This window comes from Neodiprion pinetum, chromosome 4 (genome assembly GCF_021155775.2).
Source record: "Neodiprion pinetum isolate iyNeoPine1 chromosome 4, iyNeoPine1.2, whole genome shotgun sequence".
NCBI classification, from domain to species: domain Eukaryota; kingdom Metazoa; phylum Arthropoda; class Insecta; order Hymenoptera; family Diprionidae; genus Neodiprion; species Neodiprion pinetum.
In genome coordinates this window covers 18,199,149-18,205,085 of record NC_060235.2, presented here as the reverse complement: position 1 = coordinate 18,205,085, position 5,937 = coordinate 18,199,149, and the positions used below count along the sequence as shown (strand labels likewise).

The following is a 5,937-nucleotide window of genomic DNA, read 5'->3' as shown; positions in this document are numbered from 1 at the left end:
CTAAACAATTACATGAATTTCAAACAAGTTTCTTGCAATTTTAACACATATTATGTAACTCATTAACATTCCACCAATGTCCCCTCCTCACTTCGTGAAATTATTCTTCTACCTAAGCCTGCCAAATTTTTAAATTCTGTTTGCGGAAATCTGTAGAAATACTGGGATAGATCACAATCTTGTCTCAGAAAAGACCGATGGATTGTTGGAAGTAGAAGAACGCTCTCGAAGCTTCCGAAAGGTCTTACAACTTTTCCGCTATGTTTTTTTTACAGAAATATCGTACTTCAAAGCCTGCACGTATCCAAACTTCTTGCCAAGACTTTTGACGCATTCATTCGAGCGACAAACAGTTCAGCATGAAACCATCCGTATATAATTGATAAGGATTTGATTACAAATAATCCGGAATACCCATCTTTAGGTCAGTCGTTATAGTTTCTCATATCCAATTTATAATTGTAATTAGTTATCATCGTTTTTCAAAAAAGTTTCCTGAGTGGAACGTGGGATTGACGTAAATTAAATTACGTTCAATTGTTATTAATTTACTTTACATCGGCAAAACCTTATTCAGAGACTTTTTATCGATGTCACTTTTTAATTACGTACGTTTGGGTTGCATCTTCCAACAATTGGATTGATACTGTAACTTCTGTCTCTCGGACTTTCAACATTTAACTAGTAATTTTCTACCGAATTGACAATGAATGATTTTCATTCCCGTTTATTCATAATAATCTATAAATTTCACCTCCTCAACACTACAACGCTCGGTAATCTTTCAACTTTCGTCCTGAACGACAGAATCGCGAGTCATATCATTATCACTATACGGAGAATCTTCTTGTAACAAAAATTCCAGTACAGACAGCTAATTTGTGGACACTTCGTACATTTTGACAATGTTTCATGAATTTCTTCATGAAAGTAGGAGAAGATAATTATTTTGTCGTGAATAACATCTTAAAATATAATGAGCGTTTCCTATAATTCCGACTAAGAAATATCGTCAAAGTTTACGAGATGTCCGCAAATTACCATTCAGCATGGGGATTCTCAATACAGAAGGTACCTTGATTATAATGTACTTCACTTTTCTGAAGAAATAAAATTCAAAAATGACTCGCTATTGATCGATATTGTATGGCCGGATATCCGGCCAAATTGCTATCCTGCACATCCTTAATATTATTATTAGGGGTTAACGGCAAAGTGCAGAAATTGCGGGTAATGTAGTATCGACTTTGTCGGGTATATGTATTATATTTTCAAACTCGAAATCCCTAATAATCAACACGGGCACTGCCATAAATGTATAATGAAGCGGACGGATATGGGCAATTATAATCTGGGCCATTTGTTAATAAATTTCTGAACAATCTGGTGTTTGGGGGTCAGCGGACAGAGTCATAAACTAACCGGGTAATTGAGTGAGAAATTCGTCGGGGAAGGTCAATTTTGAAAGGTGAAAAACCGTTAAGGTTTTTCTAGCGACATTTCGGCTGGGCCTAGCTAGCCATTATAAGGATTAAAGGACATTCCTAAGCGCTCAGATATTCGTTATACGGTAGCCATGTCCTTTAATCCTGATAATGGCTGGCTAGGCCCAGCCGAATCGTCGCTAAAAGAACCTCAACGGTTTTTCACCTGTCACCTTTGTCACATGTGACCTTCCCCGACGATATCCTCACTCATATACCTTCTCGGGTCACGAAAAGCCACTCGTATAACCAGGTCATATGAGTAGACTTTGCGAAGGACCGACTAGCGACGAGGGAGGACCACCCCGATCACCACCAAGCCATCATGGAGCTGTGCGGATGACGAAATTGCGATCTAACGTTAAGTTCTGCGCCGCGATGCTACGACAGGTTCGCGTCGAGTTGCGCAATCTACGAAATCGATGACGGATCGATTATTGCGTATTCTTGTAGGTATGACGTCACGTAGGGCATTGCGTACCGAGATCCGTGTTGCGGCAGGTCGTCGATTTTGGAAATCACTCAAGTTCTGGCGATATTACGAGATAGTCGCTTTTTGGAGCTTTGCGAACCAATGGAGCCGCCAAAAATCACGAGGGGATTAGAGAATTTGTTGCGTGGATGTAGAACGGTAAGCGCTGCTTATATCCTCGCGACTGAATTACTAGAGTCATCGAGTAACGGCTTGCCGAATAACGACTAGCCGTTTTGGATTTGCATTGTCGAAAAGTACTCGAAATTTGTTTGCCGATACTTTTGCTTGGTGACGGTAGTCTGAGTTGCGCGTTATGGAGTTGAATAAATTTTAAGTAGGCGAGAATATTGAGTAGAGTCACGATTTGGAGTTAAGTCTTTTTCGTTTTTTAATTCAATTGCAGCCCGAATTCCGCTGTACAAGGTTGAGTTACGGTAACGGATTTTTCAGTGTCGTCTCTCGTTTAGGTCGCAAATTGCCGAAATGGAGTGTTCAAATTAGCAAATAGCTTTTTTCAGAGCTTTGAGAAAGTTTGAGTTCGAATGCGTTACGCTTGCGTTTAGTTGAGTTCACGGTTAGTTAAGATAAATAACCCCGGTGACCGAGGTGCAGTAAAAATCAGCGTCACAGTAAACACATTACATAAGGAACAACTATACATCTTCATCCTTTGGTTAACTTCTTCGACTATTTCTCCTATCGTTCGCATCAAGAAAAGGTTTCTAACTCTATAAACAGGAAACCAGGTGTATATTTATTTTGCATCTATTTAGATAACATTATTTTTGTCGATCTGATGGAGTTGCATTAACATTACTGAATTTGGCTCAAATGAACTTGTATAGTTGAAAAGTATAGATAGATAGATGGATAGATACGTCGTTCGACTCTGCAAAATTTGAATACACGCTGTGAACGATGGTAACATCAGTCCTTGTCGTTTTTACGTACCGATCGTTTGTCGGACTGGGTTGCGCGCGCACGACACGATGCAGAGGGCGTCGCTTGACGATGAACTCATAACGCCCCCACCCTATTACGAAAAGTCCCATGAGGCTATCAGTCTTTCCGTGTCCTCAGTCGACGCTGGATGTATCTTCAGTCAACGCTGCGGACATAGTTCTTCTCCGATTGTGAACGGAAATCGCGTTAACCGCTTGAATAATTGTCATAAAGTTACAATTTTTCTGAGAGCTTACAATTAAAAAGCAATTGGTGTGGTAATGACGTGAAAATATAATCAAATTTATTCGACGTTGACGATGGTCTGAATGACGGAAAAATCTTGGCAACTTGGACCGTCTGTGATATCTCCATACGCAGTTCCACAAAGCACACGAGGTTGACTTCGGCGCCAAATTTCGCACGTTACATCCGTATGTCACGGTAAGTTAGGACTTTTGGCTTACAAGCTCAGTACCGAATTTTTCAACCTCTATTGCTAGATACATGGAGAGCCATAAACTGACTGCCTGATTTTACATTTCAGGGAATTGCTGGGCCATTCTAACACCGAGGTTTTGGTTTCTCAGTCACAGTACGTTCGAAATATATACCGAAAATTGAATAATTGACTTTATACGAAAGTAAATCTTTGATATCTCGACCTTGGTGATGCTGCTTATTGCTTTCAACAATCTCGTCAAAAGAGATTTCAGTTGTTAGTAAAATATCCAACATATCTTCACATCGTTATATGAAATACCCAGAAAGTATGAAGTGCCACTACGAAGTACTCGGCGTTTCGAGAGATGCGTCAGACGACGATTTGAAAAAAGCGTACAGAAAACTAGCACTGAAATGCCATCCTGATAAGAATTTCGACAATACTGAAGATGCTAAAGAACAATTTCAAATCGTCCAACGAGCATGGGAGGTCTTAAATGATCCGCGAGAACGAGCCTGGTATGACAATCACCGAGAAGCCATTTTGAAAGGAGGGATAGGAGGGAATTACAAAGATGATTCGATCGATTTGTTCCAATACTTTACTACGAGCTGTTATGAGGGCTATGGCGATGGCGAAAAAGAATTTTACACGGTTTATGGAAAAGTTTTTGAACAACTGACTGCTGAAGAATCAGAGTTTTGTAAAGAAGAAGATTTAGACGATAAAGTATCTGGTTTTGGGAATTCCACTAGCTCATATCACGATGTTCACAAATTTTATGCATATTGGCAAAGCTATTCGACTAAGAGGTCATTTGCTTGGCTAGATACATACGATATTCGTGATACCCCAAACAGACGTGCTTTAAGATTGGCAGAAAAGGAGAACAAGAAAATTAGAGATAAGGCTAAAAAAGAACGCAATGAACAAGTTCGGAACCTTGTAGCATTTGTTCGCAAGCGTGATAAACGAGTTAAAGCGCATGCAAAAATCCTGGCAGAAAGAGCTAAAGAAAATACCGAAAAAACACAAGAACGGAGAAAGCAACAACTGATCCAGAGACAAAAAGAACTGGAAAGTTATACTGAGCCAGAATGGTCAAAGTTTTCTAATATCGAACAAGATTTAAAGGTTATTGAAGCAAATCTTGCTGCTGAGTTTGGAGAGGAATTAACTTCAAATATAGATTCTAAAGATGCCGATGATACGGATAGTAACACCCTGTATTGCGTTGCTTGCAGCAAAATATACAAGACACGGAAAGCATTTACGAATCACGAAAATTCCAAGAAACACGACGATAATGTTTCAACCATGATAGCCTCCTTCTTGGCTGATGAAAATATGGAATTTGAATGCAGTATTCGAAAGTACAATTCGGACTCTGAATTGAATTTTAAATGCGGTAGCAAAACAAATATTTGTTTGATAAGTCCAAATCGGAAAAGTGTGATATTGGCAACAAGCCGAGAAATACGAGATTTCTTGACGAACCGCAGTGAGAATATTGATGCGAATGCGAATGGCAACCAGCGAAGTACATCGAATGAAGAAATGATTTCGGATAGTGAATCAAGTTCTACAAGTGAAAAAAATACAAATAAGCTTGTGAAAAAAAAAGGTGTTGAACTAGCCACAGGCCCAGAACCGGAAGCCTTTCTTGTAGTAATTAAAATACACGATAACATAAATATACTGATTCCTGAATGTACATTGATATCAGCCCAAGAGAACGAGCTTGACAACCCAGTGTTAGATATGACAGAAAAATCTCGCAAAAGTAAGAAGAAGAAGCGTAAAAATGTTCGAAAAGTCATTCTTGAACAAACAACCGACGATGAGCAAGAACTAGATGCTCATTTTGGGTGGTCCAAGAAACAGCGAAGGAAACAAAAACAAAAGGAAGCAACTCTTGACAACAAATATCACACTGTCCCAGAAACGATTGACAATTTTACTAAAGGCAACAAAGTAAATTTTGACGATACTGACTTGAGCTTTGAAGTAGATGCCAGATTATTAACTCAAAGTACAAAAAAATCTAAAGGTAAGAGAGCAAAGGAAGCAAGAAGAATTCAGAAGTTAAGCTCTGATGAGAGCAGACGCAAGGACAAGAAGGAAAAAAAGAGAGAAGGGTCATGGGAAGAAAGCGTTCTGGATTTATATCACCTGTGTATTCTATGTGGAGTAGACTATCTAATCAAGAATGAATTATATGATCATTTTGCGGAGACTGGTCATTTTATCCATATCCGGAATTTACCAAAGAATGAGATGTATGATTATTATATGGAGGCCGGTTATTTTTCATACATGCCGAATTTAATTTATCATTTTTAAAATGTTTAAGGGCTATTCTGGTTTGGACGCCCGAATTTTAGGTGTTTTTCGGATGCTGTAAAAAAAAAAAACCAATAAATATTTTTCGTATCCATTTTCTTTTACCAGTTATTTATTGATATTTTAAGAGTATAAAAAAGTCAAATTAGTTAAAAAATAATCAAAATTGAAAAATCTGCAGGCCGGCAAATTGGGGGCTCACAAAAAAATGGCGTGTCTTGGTTGGCAGGATTCTAGTCCTTCCAGTG

At 38.7% G+C, this 5,937-nt stretch overlaps 1 pseudogene; it reads left to right on the top strand.

The window, feature by feature from the left end:
- The first annotated feature begins 3,673 nt into the window (after positions 1-3,673).
- Positions 3,674-5,689, top strand: LOC124217288 (dnaJ homolog subfamily C member 21 pseudogene; annotated as a pseudogene).
- The last annotated feature ends 248 nt before the right edge of the window (positions 5,690-5,937 follow it).